The sequence below is a fragment of the Mus musculus genome, chromosome 5, assembly GCF_000001635.26.
Source record: "Mus musculus strain C57BL/6J chromosome 5, GRCm38.p6 C57BL/6J".
In the NCBI taxonomy this organism is placed as follows: domain Eukaryota; kingdom Metazoa; phylum Chordata; class Mammalia; order Rodentia; family Muridae; genus Mus; species Mus musculus.
The window spans coordinates 111,781,800-111,807,843 of NC_000071.6; the positions used below are offsets into that span (position 1 = coordinate 111,781,800).

The following is a 26,044-nucleotide window of genomic DNA, read 5'->3' on the forward strand; positions in this document are numbered from 1 at the left end:
TATCCCCTAAAGAAATAGAAGCAGTCATTAATAGTCTCCCAGCCAAAAAAGCCCAGGACCAGATGGGTTTAGTGCAGAGTTCTACCAGACCTTCAAAGAAGATCTAATCCCAGTTCTGCACAAACTATTCCATCCACTGGCTTCTTGTCTTCCACTTGTAAGCTCCGAGAGAGTTTAGTTGCCGAATCAGTCATGGGGTTCTGGAACAGTGGCTGGTGCATAGTAGGTGCCCCAAATCTCTGCTGATGGATGCCATGGCCTTGCAGCTTGCACAGACTCTTTTGTCTGGGGTCCTACTACTCCTTGGGGAGCCCACTGCAGACCAGAGATGAACATACTATGGAATCATCATCTACATTTTAGAAGGCTAAAAATTAGGTCCAGACAGGTGAAGCCCAATGGTGTGCCCAGTGCTTGTTGGTGGGTGACAGTGATGTCGCTTCTGAGCCTGGCCTGGCTTCTCAGGGACATGCTCACTGCCACTCAGTGTGTAGTCATGTCAAGTAGGACACCCACAGAGACCACCCCCTCAGAGGCCACTCAGTAGGACACTCAAGCCAGCCTGCCTCTCCCCTGAGCCTCCTACCCTGTCTGACCCACAGCATGCCAGAGTTACTGGCCTGTGACTCTCCCCAAGTCACCTTGTATGTCAGCCGGCTTTCCATTACTGTAACAAATGCCTGAGATAAATCAAATTAAAAAGAGACAAGGTGAATTTTAGCCCATAGGTCTTCAGTCTGTGGCTGATTGGCTCGGTTGCTTTTGGCCAGTGGTTATGGTGTGAAGGTGCAACAGAGACTCCATCATCTATACCTAGTGTGAAAGATGAGGGTCCTGTTATCCCCTTTAAGAACATAGCCTCCAAGACCTAATCATCTTGCCAGACTCTACCTCTTAAGAGTCCCACCACTGCTCTGTAGCACCAGGATGAGAACTAGGCACGCAGCGTCAATAGGTGGGGTTGGGTGGCTGCATGTCATGGATATAGAAGACAGAACTTGCCAAGAGCTGGCAGCCCTGGACCCTGTCCAGGTCTTTCTATACCAGTCTCTGCTGCTTGGTGATGATTCTGTTCGCTGGTGAGCTATGACCTTGATCTGAGTTCTTTGTTTTTATGTTACACATAAGCATTGGGTAAGAACAGAGCCTTTGGAAGTTCCTCTAGCTTCTTGAATCATTGGGCAATGAACCTGAAGACCCTGAAAGCCCTCTGGGAAACACAAGGACTCTGTCCAGACTTCATCGCATACTTTTCCTTTCCATACCTCATTGCACATTTTCCCTGTGAAATGGACTAAAGAGGCGTCTGTGGAGTTGACCACTGTGTCTGTCCTCGAGTCCAGGTTGGTAAGGATCACTCAGTGGATGTTGGGTTTGTGTTTGTTGAATGAATGTCTGATCCAAAGGACTCACCCTCTGAGAGCATCTGTTTTCCAGGCTGCATGCTAGGACACTCAGCAGGGTTGACTAAGAGCTTTCACAAGGAGAGTGTGTGTCCAGTTCACAGCCATGTCCACGTAATTACTGAAGACCCGGGGGCCCAGGAAGCTGAAGCACCAGGTACAGGTCCCCACAGCTGGGAGAGATGTGGTTGGTACCCAGACTCCATCACACCGTGGTTCTGGCTTTCAACCACAGCTTCCTGGTAGCCACAGACTACAGCATGTTGTGGAACAGGCAGTACAGGTGTCCCTGGAGCACAGCCCTAGGCAGAGCAGCCCTGACAGACAACCTCTACTCATAGCCCAGATGGAGGTGGCTATGCATAGGCCACCATCATCGTCCCTGGGGTAAAGGCCATTTCAGAATTGAACAGCAAGGCATAACGCCAGTTTTATGCTGTGCAAGACCCTGCACAAGAAGAAATTCCTCATTGGGAAGACTGCGTTCATCTTCATGATGTCAGCAGGTGGATCTTCTTCCAGCCACACCACCAGCTCTTCTTGCAAGTGAGCCCCAAACCAGGCAGCCAGGAGCATATCACGTGACGTCCCTGCTGTGATATTCCTATATTAGAGATGTGTCTCTTGCAAGACCCCTGTACTGGCTGGTTTTGGGAGTCAACTTGACACAGGCTGGAGTTATCACAGAGAAAGGAGCTTTCTCTGTGAAAGGTGGGAAGATGTCTCCATGAGAACCAGCTGTAAGGCATTTTCTTAACTAGTGATCAAGGGGGAAAGGCCCCTTGTGGGTGGGACCATCTCTGGGCTGGGAGACTTGGGTTCTATAAGAGAGCAGGCTGAGCAAGCCAGGGGAAGCAAGCCAGTAAAGAACATCCCTCCATGGCCTCTGCATCAGCTCCTGCTTTCTTTCCTGCTTGAGTTCCAGTTCTGACTTCCTTGGTGATGAACAACAGTATGGAAGTGTAAGCCGAATAAATCCTTTTCCTCCCCAACTTGCTTCTTGGTCATGATGTTTGTGCAGGAATAGAAACCCTGACTAAGACAACCCCTAACAAAGCATCTTAGGAAAAAAGGGGTTGTTGTGATTCAGTCTAATGAAGTTGGGCAGAGAAGGTGTGGCAGCAGGAGAGTGAGGAGAAAGATCACAGGTCACATTGCTTATACAGTCACATGGCAGAGAGAGGCACTCTACTCTGTGTACACCCCAGTGGTATTGCCCACATTGAAGGGGGGTGTCTCCCATCTCATTTAGTCTTTTCTAGTCTAGAAAAGGCATTTACAGACACACCCAAAAGTTTGCTTCCACGATTATTCTACACCCTACCAGGCTAGCAATCAAAATTACAGAGCCCTGCTCTGACCCCTGCAATCCCCCTACTCTACCTACTCTCTAGTCTCATAAGCACTTTAGTGAGATCACTCAACAGCTTCAGAATGTCTTCCCTACCAAGCACGGCTATAGACACGTGCCAATGAATTCCCCAATAAAACCCACTGCCAGATAGAGCTGGAGACGGGCGGTCTTGTTGAGTCGGCCACTGAGGTACCTCAGGAACTACAAAGCACACCTCAGGGTGTGTATGTAAAGCATCTCCTAAGAGGTGACCTGGGAGGGATATCCTATGATCCTGAGAACGTGGGCAGCAGGCTGGAGCCATAAAGAGGGAAAGGGAGAAATCTTTAGTGCAGGCTTTGGGCTTCCAATCTGCTCCTGGATGCTGTAGGGATAATGGCCTGTTCTTGCTACTGTGAGGGACAGCTTTGTCACAAGGCCAAACATGGAAACGATAAGCTGAGGACAGGGCCCTCCAAAACCCTGACCCGAAGCACACCTGGCCTTCCCTAAGTTGCTGGTTAAAACTGTCAGCAGCAACAAAAGCTGTCAAAGCATAATTTTCCACTGGTCTTGGCCTGAAATCTTCTATCCACCAATATATACCTTTATCTATACATTCCTCCACTTATCCACTCACCTGTCTGTATACTGACCCATCTACCAACGTATCCACCCTTCCAACTATCCATTTACCCATCTATTTACCCATCTATGCACACACACACACACATACACACACGCACACACACACACAATCTGTCTGTCCATCCATCCATCTATCCACTTCTATATTTACCCACCCACTTACCCATCCATCTATCCACCCACCCACATATTTTTAAATTCTTGTTAAAAGGAATTATTTATTTATTTATTTATTTATTTTATGCATATGACCAAGAGCTTTCACAAGGAGAGTGTGTGGCCAGTTCACAACCATGTCCACATAACTACTGAAGACCCGGTGGCCCAGGAAGCTGAAGCACCAGGTACAGGACTCCACAGCTAGGAGAGATATGGTTAGTACCCAGACTATGAGTACATATGTATATGAGTACACCATAATTGTCTTCAGACACACCAGAAGAGGGCATCAGATCCCATTACAAATGGTTACATATTTATCAGTCCATCCATCCATCCATCCATCCTGCCTGCCCACTTATTTATAAGTCCATCCATTCATCCATCAACCCACCCATCTATTTCCCACCCACTTATCCATCCATCCATCCATCCATCCATCCATCCACCCATCTACCCATCCACTCCCCCTCTATCCAATCATGTGCTAAACAGTGTGGTGAGGCTTTTCTGAAACTACTTGCTGAAAGACTGACAAGCCCAAGTCTCTGCTGTCATCATCCATTTTGCTCATGTGCTACCCTTTAAGAGACAACCCTCATGCTAAAGCATCAAGTAACTTGTCTCTCCTTGCCATTCCTCTCCTCCTGATAATGTGTTTCCCCCAAACTTTGATGACATCATCCTCAGCATGTATTCCTTGCTATACCTGGCACCCCCTGCTTCTCCATAGCCCAGAGTGATCCCTGGCACAGAGGGAGTGCTCCACAAGATGCAAACTAGATGGGATGTGGAAGAGACCCAGCATCGTCAAGGGGAAGAGATGTGTTGTTTCCTCACATGAAATTAGAAAGAATGGCTTGAGTGGTGGACTATGTGGATACCTGAATATATTGGATAGATGGATGGATGGATGGATGGATGGATGGATGGATGGATGGACAGGTGGGTGGGTAGGTGGATGGATATGTAGAGGGATGGATGGATGGATGGGTAGGTGAATGGATGGGTAGGTGAATGGATGGGTAGGTGGGTGGACAGATGGATGGACAGGTGGGTAGGTGGATGGATGGGTAGGTAGGTAGGTGGGTGGATGGATGGATGGGTAGGTAGGTAGGTGGGTGGATGGATGGATGGGTAGGTAGGTAGGTGGGTGGATGGATGGATGGACAGGTGGGTGGGTGGATGGATGGGTAGAAGGCTGGATGGAGGGATGGACAGGTGGGTGGGTAGGTGGATGGATATGTAGAGGGATGGATGGATGGATGGATGGATGGGTAGGTGAATGGATGGGTAGGTGAATGGATGGGTAGGTGGGTGGACAGATGGATGGACAGGTGGGTAGGTGGATGGATGGGTAGGTAGGTAGGTGGGTGGATGGATGGATGGGTAGGTAGGTAGGTGGGTGGATGGATGGATGGACAGGTGGGTGGGTGGATGGAAGGGTAGAAGGCTGGATGGAGGGATGGACAGGTGGGTGGGTAGGTGGATGTATGGTTGGATGATGGATGGATGGATGGATGGATGGATGGATGGATGGATGGAAGGACAGGCGGGTGGTAGGTGAATGAATGGATGGACAGATGGATGAATGGATGGATGAATGGACAGGTAGGTGGGTGGATGGATAGGGGGTGGATGGATGTGTCTACAGACCACATCCTCCTGTGGACCACATCTCCCTATGGACCACAACCCCCTGTGGACCTTCCTCTTTGTGGCCCACATCTCCCTTTGGCACACATGCCCTGTGAAGTGCATTGCTTTGTGGACCACATCATTCTGTGAACCCCATCTCTGTGTAGTAAAGTGGAAACGTCTGGTTTCTTTGGAAAGTCAGTTGTGTTAAAGGATGATTTTTCGGGCACACAGGTGAAAGGATGTGTTGCTAAAGCAGATACAGGTGAAAGGATGGTTTGTTATAGCAGACATGTGAAAGAATGTGTGATGAAGGCATATAACTATGACCCCACAGACAGTGGGAGACCGGCACTGAGCATTGGCTTGCTTTGCTCTGCCTCCCTACTCTTCTCTAACGACTGGCATGTACTGGTTTGCCTTACATTGTGTTGCTGAGCTCTGCTTGTGAGAGAGACACTCACCAAAGAACTTCTGGTGAGGGCCGTGTGGCTTCTTGCCACTTCCATGGCCTTGGGCAGGTTGGTGAGCCATGTGGCGTCTTCTAGGTTAACCTGCCCTTGCTGCTTCATATGTGGTGACTGCCAAGTGGACTGGACTGCAGCTGTGGAATCCTATTTGGTGTTTGCCATGGAAGCTGAACTGCTGCTATCCTGACAACAAAGATTGGACTTGCCCGCTAAGAACTATTTTCAAAAAGGCCTACTTCTCCCATGTCCTGATAACTTTTCTCTTCCACTATCTCTGGTGGGTGGTGGGCTGGAGGAGAGGTTAGAGTAGGTTGGAAAAAAGGCATGCTTACACAGTGGATCACATTCTTCTTTGGATATACATCCCTTGTGAACATCATCTCCCTGTGGACCACGGTCTCTCGTGGACCACAGCTCCTTGTGAACCACACCCTACCGTGCACCACACCCTCATGGGGTACATCTCCAGTAGAGCTCTCCCACTACCCACCCTATGAACTCTAGGCAAGTTGCTGTGCTTTGTAGAGGTCTAGACCAGATCCTCATGCTTCCCAGCCAAGGGCCATGCAAGCCACTGAAAACCTGAAATGCATTTCTTCTTTCATTGTCTTTAATCTGGAACCACGGTTTTGGATCTTCAATGTGAACTTGGTTAGTTCCTTGGGTTGTCATCTTCTGGATCTCAGACCACTTGGTTCCTGGGAGTGGCTCGCTGATCCCCTTAAAGAAGCACACAGTTACTCTGAGCATTCTGACTGGCCACACGTTCCTGCCTTTTAGAAGGGAGAATCTGAGGCTCTGGCATGACACGGCTGTGTGATAGTGTGAAGTGGCAACCAGAAGAGCTCAGAGTCCTAGGGAACAGTCTCATTGTCTTTGCCTGAAGAGGCTGTACAGCAGGGGCATAGAAGACACTGAGTGGATTTGCCAGAGAAGGGACCTCTGTGTGGCTTTTCAGCTGTGCACATTGGCCCCAAGGGCCTTCTCTGCCTCCTGACTCATCTCTGTTCCTTAGTCATATATACCATGTCCCCTGTGCACCAGCTGTGGTGCAAAGTCCTGCCTCCCACCTAGGTCCTTGAGTCCCAATAGCCACACAAATGTATCCCCTCTCCTTCCCCCTCTTCCCCTCCTCCCTCTTCTCTTTGTTCTCCCTCTTCCCTTCCTCTTCCTCTTCCTTCTCCTCTTCTTTCTTCTCTTCCTTTTCCTTCTCCTCTTCTTCCTCTCCTTCCTTACCCTCCCTCATCTCTCTCCTCCCCTCCTCTTCTTCTTCCTTCTCCTCTTCTTCTCCCTCTCCTTCCTGTCCTTCCTCCTCTCCCTCCTCCCTTCTTCTTCCTTCTCATCTTTCTCTTCTCCCTCTCCTCCTGTCCTCTCTCCTTTCCCTTCTCCCTTCCTCTTGTTTCTTCTCTTCCTGTTCTCCCTCTTACTCCCTGTCCCTCTCCAAGATGAGATGTACTCCTTTCTAGGAGTCTTGCTGGTCCTTCTTCACTTTGCTGCTGTGAAGCTGCCACTAATGGGCTGCACACATAACTCCCTTCCTTAGGATGGGGCCTGAGAACACAAATCTTATTTGTGCAAAAATAACTGGCAGAGAGGAAGCCATGCCCTCCAGGCACTGAATTGAGAGGCAGGAGGAAGAGACTGGTTCGAGGAGCCAGGCCAATACAACAGGCTAGGCTGGCAGTGTGCAGAGCCTAGGGCCAGCTCCAGGTCCTGCCTTAGTGTGAATAGCTGGCCTAAGCATTATTGGTGAACAAGTACCCTGTGGTGACCTGTGGGGTGTGTGCTGTGTGTACTCGTGTGTGATGTGGTCTGTGTGTGTGTATTTGATATAGTATGTATTGTGTTGTGTATGTGTTGTATGTTGTGTGTGTTGAATGTATGTGCATGTTATGTGTATGTATATTATGGTGTGTGTGTGTGTATTTTTGTGTGTACATGCATGCCTGTGCTTCTGTGTATGTGTATGGTGTTTGTGTGTATGTGGTATGTGTATATGTATGAATATTTTATGTGTTGTATGGTGTGCATGTGTGTGGTATGGTGTGTGTTGTGTGGTATGTGGTGTGTTGTGTGTGTTGTATGTATGTGTGTGTTATGTGTGGTATATAGTGTGTGTGTGTGTGTGTGTGTGATGTGTGGCATGTGTATATGTTTGTGTGTGCCTGCATGCATGTTCTATGTAAGTGTTGTGTGTGTGTGTGTATGTGTAAAATCTCTGGGCACTTGGGAGTGAAAACTCAGAGGAAGGGGAGTAGGAACTTTTTAAGGTTAAACACAGCAGCCCAGAACCCCTCACCTCTGAGGAGAGAGAGTCATGCACTTCATTCAGGATCAAGAACTCTGGTACAGAGAAGCTTGTGATCAGCGGAGGGAAGACACTCTTTTTGGTGTTTTAGAAACAGACAATGTGTCTGTGTGGGCTCCTGCTATTGTCCCTTTTATGTCCTCAGCAAACATGCCGGCTGCAAATAGATGGCCCTTTGCAGAGGGGAAAGTTGAGGCTGTGAGGGTGGCAGAGGCCTGCTTAGGTCATGGAGGTTTCAACATCAAAGGGAGGTGCAGGGCTGGAGGATGGAGTGGAGGAAACTGGGGGGCATCAGTCTCCAGCATGGGTGTATTGCTCCCAGCCTCCTCAGTAGCCTGACCCTCAACACTTTGTAGTTGATGACGATAATGGGGACTTTGGAACCCACCTTCCCTGATCTGACCCTGACCAGCACTGTGACCTCTGGAAGTTTATTTACCTTCTCTCCTCTTTACTTTCCTTATCTATAAATTAGAAATAACCGTGGTATTTCAGAACCCTCCCCTCTTTTCCCGTGCCAGCCATAATTGGAACCTGAGCAGAAGGCAGGCTTCCTGGAAGCAAGAACTGGAGTCAACCGGAAGCCATAGCAAGCCATGGAAGGCTGTAGGTAGAAGAGGGCTGAGGTCAGCCAAAGGTTTGAGAGAGGCTCTGGACCACGGAGGGAGGGTTATTCTCACATTCATACGTGGGAAGGGACAAGGTCTATCTGGCTGATTAGCAACACCCCAGTCCTGGGAGAGGAGGGATTCTCCCAGGGCTATCTGTGATGATCAGCCCAGCTTCTAGGCCTCTGTGTCTGCAGTGAGGCAGGTTAAGCTAACCTGGAGTAAGGAGTTGCTGCTGGTCTGGGGGTCCTCAGGAGGCCACTCCTGCAAGGGCTTGGGTGAGCAGGAAGCTGCAAACATTCCTCACCATCGCCTCCCCTACGCCTCACCGGCCAGGAATGCCAGAGAGACTGTGCTTATCTCTCCCCTAAGAATCCCAGGAGGCTGCCTCCCATCAGCTATCTGTCCAGACAGGGTCCTAAATCAGGACTCCTCCCCCTCCAGCCACAGGTGACGAAGAACCCGGACCTCTGCCAACCCAGACACCGAGGAGTCTGAACACAAGCAAGCAGCCGTACAGATCGGTATGGCCAAGGGTGGCTGGGGACTGAACGTGTCTCGGCAGGGGCTGACACGGACTTAGCTTGAACAGGCCTGGGTTTGAGTTGATCTCAAACCTGCCTCAGTTCCTTCATCTCTGAAATGGGAGTATTCATAGGCTTCTCTTGGGTGGCGACAGAACCATATATAGCCCCTGCCTTGGCTGCTCTAGCCAGCCTGGCTGGTATAGATCCTCCTCTCCTGCCTCATTAAATGCACACACACTCAAGCTGAAGGGGCTATTTGCTGAGGTGTTGCAGCTGCCCACAGATTTGCCTGGAACCCATGTCTTCCTTCTGCCAGCTACCCCAGTGTTCTAACACCTTCCTATGGCTTTTCCAGCTTGGCTAGTACCCATTTATTTTGGGATTTCCTTCTGGGAGAGTGTATGGGTCAAGAGGAAGACACACCCCTCCCCGCCTCCCCCAGTTGTTGAAATATAGCACCAGGTCTTCCCTTCCAGCCTGATTTCACAGCCCCATGGAACACAGTAGTTATAAATAACACGCTATAGAATACGCTAGAAGGTGCTAAGTGTTATGGGAGAGAAGCGGGCAGGGGAGGGGAGGGAGGTTGGGTGTCGTGGGGGTGGGATGGGTGCTGGGATTTTAACAGGACTGCTATATATAGTCTTTGTCTCTTCCTGTAGGAGCTTCCAGTTTGACGTCTGTCTGATGATGTGCACCATCCCGCTTGCTGAGCCCGTAAGCACGTTCACATGTGCATATGTGTGCATGAGTTTTAGGGTATGTGTGTGCAAACAGTCTGTACACCCCTGAATGTGCAGACCCCCTGTGATATAACGGAGAAATCCGGCAGTCTCTTGAGCCAGTTTCTCCCCAAACTCGCCTAGACACCACTCAGGGCCTCCCAAATTCTGCATCTCCATCTTGAAAAGGATCCATTTACTCTTAGACAGGGAAACTGAGGCTGTGGGAGGCTGTGGGGTTCACACCACGGCCCATAGCCTTCAGAAAGCTTGGCAGGGGGTGGGGTTCCTATCCTGTAGACACCCAGTGGCTTTTCCAAAGAATCAGGCAGTGGAGACACAGGAATAAGGTTCAGGCCTGAATTTTTCTTCCTGTCCCTCCCACCCCAGAGGCCACTTAAGCAGCGCATAACTGCTCTGTGATGTATGGAACTCTCTGGCCGAGCATAAACAGAGGGTCACATGCCAGGCAGGAGTGCCCACGGACTTCCTCCCGTTCTGTGAAATATGCTCCTCGTTTGACTGGGGTTTGTTTTATTAGACCCATGGCAGTGAGGAGCCTGTGTAGCTAAACCCGCTCTCCATCACTCCTTTCTCCTGAGAAGCAGAGGCCCAGTACCTGAAGAGAAGGAAAGTCTTGCTTTCTCTGTCCTTCCTTAGCACAGACTCCCCCAGAACTAGATCTTCCTGGCCCAGGGTAGGCTGCACGCCACGAACTGCAGGGCACTTGAGGTCTTGTGCTCAGAGAAATGGCTTTTGATTCTTACAAGGGGGACGTATCAGCACAAAACCTTCTGTCTTAAGGCAGTGAGCTTTGCATAGTCCCTTGAAATTGCTTCCTTCTGATTCATTAATCCTGTATCAGACCTCCTGAGGCCACCTTGTGTGGAGGAGATGTGGTAGAATCTTACATTTCGGGACTGGGCTATTCTGCTCCCATCTGATGTCTTAATCTGTGACTGGGGACTGAGGCCTGCTCTGGGTGAGGTTTGCTTTCATGGGACCTTGTGACCTTGGGGCGTGGACATTTCTGCCTCGTGGCAGTCTCCTGTATGTGTGTATGCGTGTGTGTGTGTGTGTGTGTGTGTGTGTGTGTGTTAATCCTGACTGTGCAAGCTTGTGGAAAGGGAGAACCATGACCTTGAATGCTTCTGGGTGAATTTGAGTAGCAAGAGAAAAATGCAGCTTACATCTTCCAACGTGACCCACCCCATTCTCCTTCAGAAGAGGGTGAGAAGAAAGGCTTCGAGGCCAAATTGAACTTATCTTCAAATTTGTCCCCGTGTGACTCCTGTTGTACCCCACCGACTCTCTAGAGACAGCGCGTGCGCCAGCACATGCGCAAGAGCTCGACTTGTTCCTCCGGGCTCTAGCAGGCTCACAGAGCCCTGTGCCCGGTGCCCAGTTCCCCAGCGTGTATACCAAAGAACAGGAGTGTGCTTATTATGACTCTAGACCCGTGTGTCTCAAGCTTCCTGACGCTGTTGTGATCCTTTAATGACCTCCAACCATAAAATTACTTTTATTGCTACTTCATAACTGCAACTTTCTACTGTTATCTGTGTTTTCCGACGATCTTAGGAGATCCCTACAAAAGGGTCATTTGACCTTCAAAGGGGTCAGGACCCACTGGTTGAGAACCACTGCTCTAGATTAAGGAACTTTGAAGTTGGATTAGGGGAAGGCAAAACACTATGCAAATGAATGGGTGTGGCTATTGCTTTCTTATCTGTGCTCCTGGGACTGAATGTAGGCTTCCTGTATGAGACACTGATTATTGAGCTAAGGACTGGCTGTAGCCTAGACAGTCTTCCAGCCTGGACGGAGGCCTCCTGAGCAACTCAGAGTGAATGTGTTTTCAGAGTTAAGTACCAGGTGGGTGTGATTTGTGTGTGTGTGTGCTTGTGTGTGTGCGCCATGTTTTGAGTTTGGATCAGGGGTGTGGGATGGGGGGCTCATTGTTGGGCTGTGCCTGCCTGGAAGATCTCCTTGGCTGTGACACACATATTGATGTCTTTTGAAATGTCTAGCTTGTTCCGGAGGCTTTGTCAAGGCTATCTTCCAGACCCTTCAACCCCTTCTCTTCCACCCTTTGGACCTTCAGGATGGATAGCGAAGGGCTTGTGCAGTTAGATGTCATCACCACAGACTCTGCCTGGGAAATGGGAGGAGGTGATTTCATCCCTGTGTGCAGGTCACAGAGTGCCCCCACACAAGTTAAATTGCTGCAACTTTGACCGGCAGTGCAGTCACACAGGATCCATCCCCCTTGTATCTGAGGGCGTGGAACCTGCTGTGTCCGGCTCAAGGCAGTTTCTCGGGGCCACCCATTGCCAGATCCACTGTCTAGGGATCAAAAAGGACTTCAAGAGGTGCAGAGACTTCCAAGATCACACAGAGGTGGGACCTGAGTGTACTGAGTCCAAACACAGGTATCTGCTTCTCTGTCTGTCTTTCCTTCTTGCTGTCTTTGGAGGCAGGCATTGTGGGTACAGACAGCTTCCATGGCCAGGGTATGCTGCCCTTGAGCACAGCCCTGCTGTTCCTAGGCTGGACAGACACATGGACAAGCATCATCATCCTGAAAACCTCATGGTTTCCTCGATTGGTTGCCCTGAGGGTCTGCCCAAGGCCAGGGTTTCCCCACTAGCCAACATCTCTAAATCCCAGGGACACTATTCCATTTTGGAGTTTCTCCCCAATGCCCCCAATGGCTCTCCATTGCCAAGTGCCCCAGGGACTCCTAGGCTGTGAGATACCATTTATCAGAAGGAGCTGGCCTCTGGCCAGTTGTTTCCCGTCTCGTCTACCAGTGAGGGGAAATGCTCACCCAGATCTCCCTGCTTCACAACACTATTTTCTTCTCCACTTATCTGATCCGTGGCTCTGGCTTTATTTCCTCAAGATGTGAGATGCCCTGAAGCCCCTATTCCAGGCTGAAGCGTTCACACCTTGGTCCGTCTCTAGTCTCCCGGACCACCAACCCACTAGATGATCCTCCCAGGATCCTGAGGATCTGGCTAACATACAGGCAGTGTAGAGAGGTATGACCCAGAGGGATGAGATTTGGTCACCCAGTTCCAGTACGGGGACTCACCTAGAGATAGATACCAGTGGCCACACTGGGCCTTGAGTTCTTTTCTTGGAAGTGTCTGCACTGACTCTCCTCATTCGCAGTAAGGTTTATAACTCACACTGTGGGATATGACCTTTCTGAAAACAAAGACATGTCTTCAGCTTTAGTGCACCTAGTTTCCACACGCACACACATTCCCAACCCCTGACTACGTGGTTAAGTGGCTCCATCAGGTCCCTTTGTCATTGCGCTTAGGCTTCTGCATTGGAAGGTTTTCGTCCCTTGATGCGTGACAAGCACACCCCTTCCCAGGCGCTATCTTCCCAGGGACTTGCATTCTTCCTGGATGCTGAAGAGGTCTCTGCTGTTCTCCCTCTAATTTTAAAAGGCCACTCAGAAAGCTTTGGAGACTTTCTCCATAAAGTGGAGGTGGCTGTCTCTTCTTCTACCACCACCACCTCCTCCTTTCCTCTCTTCTCTCCCTCCTCCTCCTTTCCCACTACCTCCACCTCATTTCCTTCCTCTTCTCCTTTCTCCTCCCCCTCCCCTCCTCCCTTCTCCTCTCCATCCTCTCCTCCCCTCCCTTCCTCCCTTCTCTTCTCCCTTTTCCTCCCCTCCACTCTTCCCTCCCTTCTTCTCTCCTCCTCTCCTTCTTTCTCCTCCTCCTCTTCTCCCCCTCCTTCTCTATTTTCAGCCAAATCAGTGGGCTTCAGGTTCAGTGCAAGGCTTTGTCTAAAAAATCAGATAGATGGGTGTTAGGACACAGCCCAGTAGATAATTACTAGCGTGAAGTCTGAAATTTGGACCCCGAGCATCCACGTGAAAGCCACGAAGAGTAGTGACATGTCGAAACTCTCAGGGCTCAGGAGGAAGAGGCAACATCTTCAGGGCAAGCTGGGCAGTCAGATTGGGCAGGGACTGTTCTAGATTTTTAAAACCAGGGGTGCAAACTCAAAGCGTCTGGTGACCCAGGCTGAGGTCATTGGCTTGAAGCATAGGTGGAACACAGGGCTCCCGGGATGATTATGTGTCACGGGACAGTGAAGGTGAGGTGACTTCAGGACAAGTTTTTTTGGGGGATAACACATAAGGAAGAGCTTAATAATTTTGTGTCTGGAGAGAGAAAGAGGGGAGGGGGAGAGGGAGGGAGAGATTACAGCATCCCTGGGGCTCACTGGAACCCTAGCAGTATGGGATGCATATATATGCATTTCACTTTGGCTGAACTTCAGGGTCTCAAATTTCCACCCTTTGCTTGGCCTGTCAAGACCGGTCCAAAACTTTCCCACTGTCGTGTGACATCTGGATGACTTTTAGCTGGAGAGCAGACCTCAGCCCTACACACACACACACACACACACACACACACACACACACACATACATACATGTTTTCTTCACCTGCCATTGACGGCGGTGTGGGCAAGCATCTACCACACTATCAGGAGTGCTATGCTGAGCTCTGCATCCAGGTGTTCAGCCCAACCCCACAATGGGGAACCTGAGGAGACAGAGGAGGGATAGAGAGGCTATGTGCTGGACTCTCTCTGGCTGTCCCTGCTCTCATGCCTTCCTTTCCCAGCTCTGTAGCAAGCACCAGGTTAGTTAGCTCTTCTGAATCACTGGAATTTCACTAGTTCTCCTCAGCCTCTCACAGTTAGCCTGCTGATGGGTGGTCCCCAACCTCCCAAGTGCATGCCCCACTGCCTGTCACTGCCTCTGTCATGCTGTCTCCTGCTTCTCTTTTCTCTTTATCCTGAGCCAGTCACCTAGCTCACACCCCACAGCACCTGTGAGGTAGGCTCTTCTTCCCATTTCTCCCTCATCCTTAACTCTGCCCTGTCTGTCTGTCTGTCTGTCTGTCTGTCTGTCTGTCTGTCTTCCTTTGTCCTGCTCCCTTTGGACACATATGACCTCGCTTCCCCCATATGTTCAATGGCATCTCCTCTGCAGGATTATGGAGCTGACTTACTTGGATACAGGTCTGAACTCTGGCTGTTAGGGGAAGGGGTGCGAGTCTCCTCAACCTCCCTGGGCCTCAGTGGCTTCATTTCTTCCAATGGTGGTGTTAACAGGACCACTCACACCAGACTGTGGGAGTCAGCTGGAAAGATCACTTCTGAGCCTCCGATGGGCTCCTGCAACCCACCTCTGGTGGCTCTGGAGTCCTACACACCTTGTGTCTTCCCCTGACAGTCTCCCCCCATGACTGCCTGGCCACACTTTTTCATCCCTGGACATTAGCTGCTTGTCGTGCTAAGCTGGTCTCCTCCTCTAGCCATTCAATCTGTGGTTTTTCAAATGAGTCCTCATGTCCTTTGAGCCTTTCTCTGTAAAGTTAACTTTTTCATTCCTTCCCCTTAAGGGGACCTGCTTACAGAAGTGAAAGTGCTGGTGACTCACCAGGCGTCCATGATGGGTGTGCTACTAGGCTCTGGGTAGCCTGTTGCACAGTAATTATACTTCATTCTTTCTACACCTTTATTCGAATGTCAGGGATATTGTCTTGACTTGCAAGATTTTGTTTCCCCCACTATGGGTTAATTCCACGAGGGCCGGCTATACCCATCCTCACAGCCTGTTACAAGGATCAGTGAATATCTCAGGTCAGGTCAGTGTGGCCTCTGGAGCTGGGGTTTGTAGCCTGATCCATCTCCCTAGAGGATCAGGATGCCTGTCCACTCCGTCCCTGGCTTTCTGCACTGAGTTCTCCCTGCACAGAGGCTTCTGCTGGCCTATACCTGGCTGCCTGGCAGAGGTTGGTGCTACTTAAGAGGCATCTGGAAGAGGAAGAGCTCTGTGACTGTTCTCTGTTAGCATGTAGAATTAAAAAAAACTAACCAACCAACTAATCAAACAAACAAAGCAAAAAAAAAAAAAAAAAAAAAAAAGTAAAAGCTTCAATCTACTGTAGGGCCAGAAACTGTAGGGCCGAAACTGCACAGTTTGGACAGCTAGGGTGTTGTCAAATGAGTCAGGACAGTTCTGTCTCAACCATCCCCAACCCAGACTCATCTCTTCACAAACTCCAAACAGGTTGTTATTTATTTATCTGTGTTTACATTAATTCATTATCCCATTCCTTTAAGTTGTTAATCCAGTTATCTATCTATCTATCTATCTATCTATCTATCTATCTATCCATCTATCTATATCCATCCATTCATCTATCCACCCACCCACCCATCCACTCACCCACCTATCCATCCATCCATCCATCCATCCATCCATCCATCCATCCACCCATTCATCTACCTATTCTATCTATCTATCTATCTATCTATCTATCTATCTATCCTATCCTATCCATCTATCTATATCCATCCATTCCATCTATCCACCCACCCACCCATCCACTCACCCACCTATCCATCCACCTATCCATCCACCCATCCATCCATCCATCCATCCATCTACCTATTCTATCTATCTATCTATCTATCTATCTATCTATCTATCTATCCATCCATCCACCCACCCACCCACCCACCCACCCATCCATCTATCGATCTATCTATAACCTGTCTACCCACCTATTACCTATTTATCATCTATTTATGTGTTTATCTGTTGATCATCTATGTGTTTATCAGTCGATCGTCTATCATCTATCTATCTATCTATCTATCTATCTATCTATCTATCTATCCATCCATCTATCTCTATCATCTACCTATGTATTTGCCTATCAATCTATCAACCTATCAATCATCTATCTATGTATCTATCAACATACCATCTATTTATCTAATCTATCATAATGTATCTATTTATCTATTATCTATCTATGAATCCCTCTATCAATCTGTCATCTATCTAATCTATCATCTATCTACCATCTCTTCACCTATTATCTAGCTATCTATCCATCTATCCATTTGTCTGTGTCCACTCATCCATCCATCCATCCATCCACTCCAGAACAAGCCTGTCCTGTCTTCTGGTTCCCAGGGAATCCTGCTGTGTGTTCTCACGTGGCTCACTGTTTCTCTGAACTCCAATTCTCTCAGTATAGGTGAAGCTTGGAAACACTTCTACACACCAGGGCAGCGTGAATGTCTGTTAAAGACTGGCCGATATGTTATATCTCTAGACAGATAGTGTGAGTCTAAGTCTGAATCAGTAGAGGAAGGGGACCAGGACTCTGCCTTGCACCCACAGAAGATTCCAAAGTTTCTTTCCTCCAACATAGTGGGTTCCTGGTTCTAGTGGCTTGGAAGGTGGTGGGGTATCCTCCCCATGATGGACACATTTATACTGTGCCTTCCCACCGACCCCGGGGCTTCCCCAGCGGGCGTCACCTCCTACTTACACCCATGGATGGTCCTTATGGGTCCTTATACTTTGTTCTTCTCCATGTCCCAGCACCAGCACTCTCAGGGATGGGCTAGCACAGGGATATTCAACTAGGCCCCCAGACTGGCCCCTCTGATCTAATCCAAACCAAACCAGGAGAGCAAAACCCTTAGAGGCTGCACAGCCACGGCAGAGCCCTCGTATGGAGCTGCAGGCCTTTGGCCAGGCGCTCTGCCTTCCTTGCCTCCGATCATTCTGAGCCCTGAGAATGCTCTAGAGATGCCTTGGCTGTGCAGAACCTTTTGTAAATTGTCTCATTCCTAAGAGCCCTTCCTTCCTCAAGAGAGGGAGACAGGGGGAGAAAGGCAGAGGGAGAGAAGTGAGAGAAGAAAAGGAAGGAAGGGGTTTTTATCTGCAGCTTGAGCCTCTCCTTAGGATCAGAGTTTTGTGCACTGTTTGAATAAGGTCCACAGTTGAAGGTCACTAGCCATGCCTCTCCTGTGATGAGAGCCTGGCTTGGGAACCCAGTTCTGGCCTGTAACTCAGAGAAACCAGCTTTAAAAGCACGAGTCCAGGGTGGGATGCCTCCAGAGTATTGGCTGGAGGGACCCACTCAGGGACCCTCTCTCGGCAGAGGCAGCCTAGAGGGAGGAGAAGAGCAACAAGCCAGAGAAAGAGGCCAGGCTGGGGCTGGGACAGAGAGTCCTGAATCCCATCTCCAGGTGACTCAGTGCCTGCTTTTGACCTTGGCATTGACCTCAAGAGCCTTCTGCCAGCCTAGGATGTGCGTAGGAAGGTCTCCACACCCAGCTTTGGCTGGCCGCCTTCGGGCCAGGTCACCCGAGGCCAGGCTTGCCTCATCTCGGATTCTTTTCCTTCTCCACGCTGCTCTGTCCTGGCTGCTTTGCTCACTGCAAGTCAGCACCCGTCTGCCTTGGACTGGGTCATATTACAACCACAGCCGGGGCCCGGGGACCCAACCACGGTGTGCCAGAGCAGGTGGCTCGCCTGGGACCCTGAAGTGCACACAGCAAGGTCCACGTTCCTGAGTTTTGTACAAAATCGTCCACAGACTTTAGAATCCACCAGGACGCAGGAGTCAAGACAGCTGGCCTAATGCGACTTGAGCAGAGAAGCCCAGCCCTGCTCAAGACAGCCAGCCACAGGAAGTGACTGAGCCCAGGGCCTAGGCCAAGAGCCTTGGCAGGCCAGCTCTGCAGCCTGGGGAGTCACTGGGCTCCTCAAGTTACAGGAGCTGTTGTCATGGATACCAGTGGTTTTATGGTCTAGCAAGTGGAAACACAGGACACCCAGTTCCATTTGAGCGTCAGATCAACAGTGTAAGTCAACCCCTGGCCGTGCTTGGGAGACACTGATCCTAAGGGTCATTCTTTTCTTTTCTGGATTCTCACATACCAGGGTCCCTGGTGTTTGACCCATCAAACGATGGCCTCATTATTCTTGAAGGAAACCCCTTGAATGGAAGCATCCTCTCCCCTGTGATGTGCAGAGTCCCCAGATGTCAGGAACTCAGAGATCATTTCTCCTAGACTGTGAATGTTAGGTACCCAATACAGATGTCAGCAGTGTCTGTGATGTTGATAACAATTAATAACACTTGACACGGATGTTAGTGCTCATTCGCAGAGCGTCCGCTGTGCTCCAGACACACCCTTTGCTCAACTCTGTCACGTCTTCACTCAGGGACCCTGCGCATGGTGGCTGCATCCTGTCATCATGAACCAGGTTGTTCACAGGGCTCATTCGAGATAGATGCTACAGAGTGTGTGTCCCCCAACTGCCATGGTGGGGCGCTGTGCTGAGTGGCTTGTGAGGGTCACCTCATAAAGTGTCGACTGTTCTGTACACGGAAGTTATTCCTAGGTCATCGGGAGGTCTCTACTTTGAAAGTGGGGAAACTGAGTCTCAAGCTCGGGGACATCAATAGTCAGGAAGCTCAGATCCACAGAGAGAAGCTGGCTTCTGCCCGAGTTCCATACTCCTCTAGGCTTCTCCATCGGCCACATGGTAAGTTGGATCGAGGGTAGACAAGCTGGAGCTGTGCATGTCCCCAGCTGTGCCTAAGGGACCCTACTTCCCCTGAGAACAAAGCTATCACCAAGCCTGTCTCTGCTGCAGTTCATGTCCCAGCTGTGGCTCAGGGTCCCCCAATTCCCCTGCTACAGTGCATGTCCCAGCTGTGCCTCAGGGACCCCATGTTCCCTGCTGCAGTGCATGTCCCTAGATGTGCCTCAGGGTCCCCATGTCCCCTGCTGCAGTGTGTGTCCCCAGCTGTGTCTCAGGGTTCCCCCAATTCTCCTGCTGTAGTACATGTTCCCAGCTGTGTCTCATGGACCCCAGTTCCTCTGAGAACAGCATTATCACCAAGCCTGTCTCAGATGGGGTTGAGGTTTCCTCTGCACACAATAAAGGCCCTGGGACAAATGCTTTCCAGCGCCGATGGCTGGTGCAGTAGTGAGGAAGCTTAAAGGGCAGGGCTCTAGAGAGCTTAGAATAGTTTGTTTTTTTTTTTCATTGCTGTGAAGAAATATCCTACAAGAGCCATCAGAAGGAGAAGGGTTTTATTCTGTCCCCGATTGAGGACATCATGCCCATCAGGAAAGACAAGGCATGAGAAAGCAGACCACACATGGCATCCACAGTCACAAATGCTGGTACTCAGTTCAATTTCTTCTTTGTATCCAGGCCTGGATCCTAGCCCAGGGATGGTGGTTTTCACATTTAGAGTGTATCTCCCATCTCAGTTAACCTAACCTTAGAAATTCCGTCACAGACAGGCCCAGAGGTCTGACTCCTAGGTGATGCTGGAGACTGTCCATTCAACAACATTACCATTTTGGGGGCTGGAGAGATGGCTCAGTGGTTAAGAGCACTGACTACTCTTCCGAAGGTCCTGAGTTCAAATCCCGACAACAACATGATGGCTCACAACCATCCGTAATGAGATCTGATGCCCTCTTCTGGGGTGTCTGTAGACAGCTACAGTGTACTTACATATAATAAACAAACAAACAAACAAATGTATCTTTTAAAACAAACAAAAACACCATTACCATTTTAACCAACAGAGAGGGTTCTGTGACTTCCAGAGCTCTGTGACCTTGAACACACTCCCCAGCCCCTTGGCCCCACATCTTCTATCTCTGGAATGGGAATGATGTCAGTCTATAGGAGTATCTGAAGTCACTGTTGGGGCAGAGCTACAGAGAAGGATCTGGTGTGGGTGGCTTCTTTTCAAGGTGAATTCAGGATGCTGGAATCCAGGGCAGTGAGCGGCAGGAAATAAAGACCTGGTCCCTATGTTCAGGAACAGATGACTATGGCAGACACGGGGAGCTTGGTCCTGCTGGGAACCCCAGGGAGCAGATCAGGGTCCACACTGGGCTGCTCTCAGCCAGGTGCATGGCACCAGATGGTCATTCCCTCTTCTCCAGTCTCCTTCTGAAATGATGCCTCACAGATTGGGTGTGTCTGACCCTGAGAACCAAAGGGAGTCCTGGACAACGAGAGTAGACAGAGGTGGATCTCAGAAGTCAAGTAGGCACAGATACAACCCTAGTCACAGCTACACACATCTCTTGAAAATCCCCCTCAAGTTGAAAAATACCCTACTACTAAAACACGAACAGTGACCATAGCTATATCTTGGCATCTTCAGGAATAAATGAATGGCAACCCAGGATGAAAACCTAGGGGCTTGATCTCACTCAGAGGCTTCAAGGCTAGTGCTATCTTGTGATGTCCAACTGCTCAGAGAAGTACCCCATCCCCCATATCTCCCTGTGCTCCAAGGAGGGAAAGCTTTCTGCATTCTAAGGGAAGCTTGAAACCCTGCAGAGACAGTGCGCACAAAGCATCCCCAGAGCTTCTGCGACAGACAAGCCCTGGGTTCTCTGATTTAATATCATTCTACACTGCGGAGAAATGTGGGGCGAGAGGCCAGTGGTGGGGGGGCATCCAGGCTAAATGGCTGAGTCAATAGTGTATCTATCACCCATGAGGAAGAAACAGAAATGCCATAGAGGGAATGGCCTTTGAGGGAACCTCCCAGTGTCTGGGGTTTTATCTGACTTGTCTCTTATGTCCCTAACTTAGCCATTAAAGGGTGCCTGTAATTCTATTTTTAAGACGAGGAAAGCAAAGACTCAAGAGAAAAACAACAACTTGCCCAGGGCCACATAACAAGGAACCGGCAAAGTCAGAATGAAGGACAGAGTCCATGCTAGCACTAAGAGAGAGGCTACCAGCTCTCTACAGCATGCCACTAGGCCTCAATACTCATGGGGTATGGGGGCCTCGCTGAGGTCACTTCATGGCCTAGTGTCCTTTTCCCCTGGCCTCAGGAGCCATGTGGCTTCAGTGGAGTACCTGGACTTGGTGCCTTCATCTGTAAGGCAAAGGCACATGGAGACCTTGTTTACTGGCACCCGTTGAAAGAGGGTGAGGTTGGGTTAGGGCTAGGGCTAGGGCTAGGGCTAGGGCTAGGGCTAGGGCTAGGGCTAGGGCTAGGGCTAGGGCTAGGGCTAGGGCTAGGGCTAGGGCTAGGGCTAGGGGTAGGGATAGGGATAGGGATAGGGATAGGGATAGGGATAGGGATAGGGATAGGGATAGGGATAGGGATAGGGTTAGGGTTAGGGTTAGGGGGTCACATTGGGACTGATCTGCAGGAGGCAAAAAGGACAAGGCTTCCAGAGCCATCCCGTAAGTCAGACAGGAGCAGCCAGGTGAGCTGTCTACAGCGCCCCATGTCTTCCTCCCCAGCCGTCTCAGGACTTAGTAGGGTCTGCCAAACGCAAGCACCCGGGTTCAATCCTCAGCACAGCAAAACCATGATAATTATAAAGCCCACCCTCTTAGTGATATCCTTCCTCTACAGCTGCTTAGTGGAAATCCCCAGGGTCCCCTGGTGTGGGAGGAGAAGTGTCGTGTCCTTCCTGGGGCTCCTATGTGTGGCGTGCAGTGAGCCAGCCATAGCTGGTACAGTCCTTTGGAGTTAGCCAATCATAGCTGGTACATGTAGCCTGGTAGCCTAGAAAGTTAAGTAGGCAGAGGCAGGAGAGACAGGGCTCTGTCTTCCAGAGCCCATGGGCCCTCTACCTCAAGGCTCCTTTTGACCCATGTAGAATGGAGCTGAAGGCATACAGTGGATTTATCTCTCCCACACACCCACCTTGATCCTCACCTTAAACACACTATGGCTGTGTCTGTGACAGCCTATCTCTAGAACACTCCATGGGGTAGTCACTTGTCCCCATACAGGGATTTGAACCCATGGCCTCAGCATTAGCAACACTACCTGAAGCTCAGTCCATTTTTTTGTTTTTGTTTTTTTTCCTTTTGCTTTTGGACAGAGGTTGACTGAGTTGCCCAGGCTGGATTTGAACTCACTCTGTAGCTTGAGGAGGGTTGATTGAGCTCAATCCTCCTGCCTCAGCTTCTTGAGTAACTGAGAGTTTGGGGCTATAGCATCAATTCAGTGAGAAGAGAGAGAGAGGAAGGGGAGAGATGGGGGCAGCAAGGATGAAGAAAGAAAGGGGGGCAGGGAGCAGCTTCCTCTGGCTGCTGGAATGAGTTACCTCATAGCCAGGTTTCTGGGTCAGGGATGGGGGTACGTGAAGCTCTCATGCAAGACTTTTGGCAGCCGAGCCAATTGGGTTCCTAAAGATTATTATTTTAGCAAACCCATCTTGGATGTGTCCAGAGTCGGCAGGAGGCTCTGCAGTGCTCTCCAAGAAAGTGCACGGCTGCTTGGGTTCTTATTTCAGTCGGGCCCAGGGAGGGGTTCTGTTTTGCTCAGCTTGTGTTTCTGGAAAAGCTGGCCCTTGGGAGGAGCCTGGGTGTGGATGGAGAGCTTGGTGGGTCTGGGGAGGATGGGATGGGGGTGGCTGCCAGACCTGGGTCTCCATTCTGTGTCTGTTCTTGAATCGGGGACCCCAGAAGGAAGTCAGGCTGAAGATCATGTGCTGGGGTCCTTATGCCTCATTCCTGAGCAATATTATCTCTGGGTCTCCAGAGCCTGAGGGCGACAGGAACTGGGGTTGATGGCTCTCTGTGATTGGCTATCACCTGGATGTTGCTGGCCCACTTATTGCCTCAGTTTCCCTCACTCGAATAAAGAGGCTTGAAAGCTTATGCATGCCCTGTCCCTTGCCCTTCCTTCCAACGTTGCTCCTGGCCACTCTCTCCTTCCCAGGCCCCCAAAGAAGCACACCCACCTGCAGCCCCAGGCCCCTCCTTCGTGTCTGAGAGCCTTCAGGACTTCAGCTCTCTCTGTCTCATCGTCTGGGTATCCTAAATAGTACGTTCCCTGACCTCCTGCATGAGTCAGAGGCCCCACAGTGAATTCTTGTCTCTGTTCCCCATTCCTCTAGCAGGACTGCACTAGGAGGTCTGTGTCCCTCGTTGACCCCGAAGCCACCTCCTTGTTCCTTGTGGTACCCAACAGGGCACAAGGATAGCTTCCCCAGGGAAGGTTACAGATGTGTGTCTCTCAGCCAAGGACAGAGCCCAGGACAACAGACAGACAAACAGATGGATGGACGGGAGGCTCCTGCTCCTTGTTACAGTCAAGTGCATCATCTCTGTCTGAGCCTGCCACCTTCAGTATTTGGTAGCCACCCTTCAGATGATGGAAATTCCATTCTGACCTCTTTCCAGGCACGTTCAGAATCTCTGGGGTTGAGACTTCTCCAAAAACTTCTGCAGGATCCTGGTGGGAAGCTCTCTCCTCTCTCTGCGTCAGCTTCCTGGGGGACCCACCGTTCCTTCCAGCCCAGAGCGGCATCACTGTCTACACATCACAAGCCTGGGTTGGTGTCGAGTGTCTCTGACTTTGGAGTCTCGAGCCCCGGACTTAGTTTTATGGGCTTTGGCTGTCGAGGGCAGCCGACGACTCCATCCATCAACCGGGGACTGCTCTAACACTAATGGTGAATTTATAGAAGTGGTTAAACAAAGTGTTGACAATGCGGACGGTGTGTTTCTGATTAACACACGATTCCGAGGGAAGCTGCCATCCGAGGGGGGAGTCAGTAAAACACAGCAGTGAATTCCCAGGCCCCGGAGACTCCGACTAGACTGGATCACCAGAGGTTGCGCAAGGAGATCATGAGTCTGAGGCTGCTGTGGGGACTCTTGTACAAACCCAGAGCCACCCCTCCCTTCCCCCCCTTTTTTTTTCTTGAGAGATTACATCTGAGTTCTCTCTTCCAGCCTTAAGCGTTTCCATTAGAAAATTCTGTCAGCTCCCATGGTGTTCTCTCCAAACCCTGTCCTCAGACCAACCCCTCTCCCAAGGTGACCTGAAACACGGTGGAGCACTTAGCTGCTTTCTGGGTGCTGATGGCTTTCTTAAATCATCTCTAGTCATTAAGAGAACGGGTGGGGCCGTTTGCATTTTAAAAAGACTTCTCTTCTAAATAGCGTGGCTCTCACTGGAAGTTGCAGTATGATCCAGAGTGCTCTCTTGTTTCCGTGTTCCCTCCTACCCCAGTTCCCTCTTACCCCAGTGCCCCTTACCCCAGTGCCCCACATGATCACATTCAATTTCATGGCCATAGCAAATTGTCAGAGCATAGTAAATTGCCTTTCTGACATTCTGGGCCCCTTCAGCAGGATTTTACTTTATTTTCTTAAACAGCCTATAACTTTTATCACACATTAAGATTAGCAACTGCCACTATCTGTGACGGGAGAGTCTCCCATGATTACACCAGAAGTCCCTGGGTTCATCTCCCCCATTCCTGGTGATAATTGCTATGTCACGAGGTCGAACAATGTGTAAGCTTCAAGACTGGCCTCCTAGTACTAGCTTTTCAGACAAAGCCTTGGCATGGAACCCAGGTTGGCCTCAAATTCCTGATTTCCTGCTTCAGCCTCCAGAACATTGAGGTCACAGGTGTGTGCCACCACACCAGGCTCCATCTGCCTTCGTTTCTTCCACATCATCCCTTTTGGTCAGTGAATAGTATTCCAGTGTATGGATATAACACAGTCTGTCCATTCACTGGTTGAAGAACACCAGCTGTAGACTACACTGGCTGCTGAGATTCATACGCATGAGGTGCTAATGCATATTCATGGACAGGATTATGTGAGCATCTACAGTTAACAGACAAGGTTATCAGAGACAAAAGAGATGATGGACAGGCCATCAAGTAATGTGGACACAGCTGAACTGAGAACTGAACACGGATACAAACTCTAGAGTCCATGTCTGCCCAATTATGTCTATGATGGAAAATCTTGTAGCTAAAAAAAAAAAAAAAAAACATTAAAACCTCTTGAGCCTGAGCAGGAGATGGAGTTTTAGTGAGATCTGATGTCCCATTGAGAGTGTGTCATGTGTCTAGAGGGACCAGAAGATCCTCATGAGTCAGAAAACCCACAATGGAGACTGGGCCCGCTTCAGCGGGACGTCTGTAGTATAGCCTGCGCTCCCCTGACACTCCTATGCTTGTCTGATGGCGTGCTGTCTCCCCCCTCAGTCTTTCTCATGGTCTCCTCCATGGAGATCGTCACTCTGCTCTGCCCACCACGTTCTTGTCCCTTAGCAGACATCTCCTCACCATGCATTGTATTTTTGTATGCTCTCGAGCATGTGCCCCCTTCTGAAATAGCCCCTGGCCTTGGCCCAGCCTCCTTTGCAGAAGCCTCTTAGAGGGATATGGGATGGCTGGACATGCACACGTACCTTCTTCATGGTTCCTGATACTCTATGGTCTGCTGAGGCAATGAGATCCAAAACCCCAGAGTCAGTCAGTGACCCACGTCAGCTACTTTCCCCTCACCATGACACGGGGCCAGAGAGCAAGAACTGCACAGAGGTCAGATATGT

The 26,044-nt window shown here is 50.0% G+C and overlaps 1 long non-coding RNA gene across 2 annotated transcripts; it reads left to right on the forward strand.

Annotated features, from left to right (window-relative positions):
- The first annotated feature begins 11,567 nt into the window (after positions 1–11,567).
- Gm36535 lies at positions 11,568–25,500 on the forward strand. 2 transcript variants are annotated; one of them, XR_003955954.1, is made up of 2 exons: positions 11,568–11,691; positions 19,062–25,500. It is a non-coding gene; the product is annotated as a predicted gene, 36535 (long non-coding RNA). The 2 variants fall into 2 exon arrangements; XR_003955955.1 differs by having other exon boundaries at positions 19,072–25,500.
- The last annotated feature ends 544 nt before the right edge of the window (positions 25,501–26,044 follow it).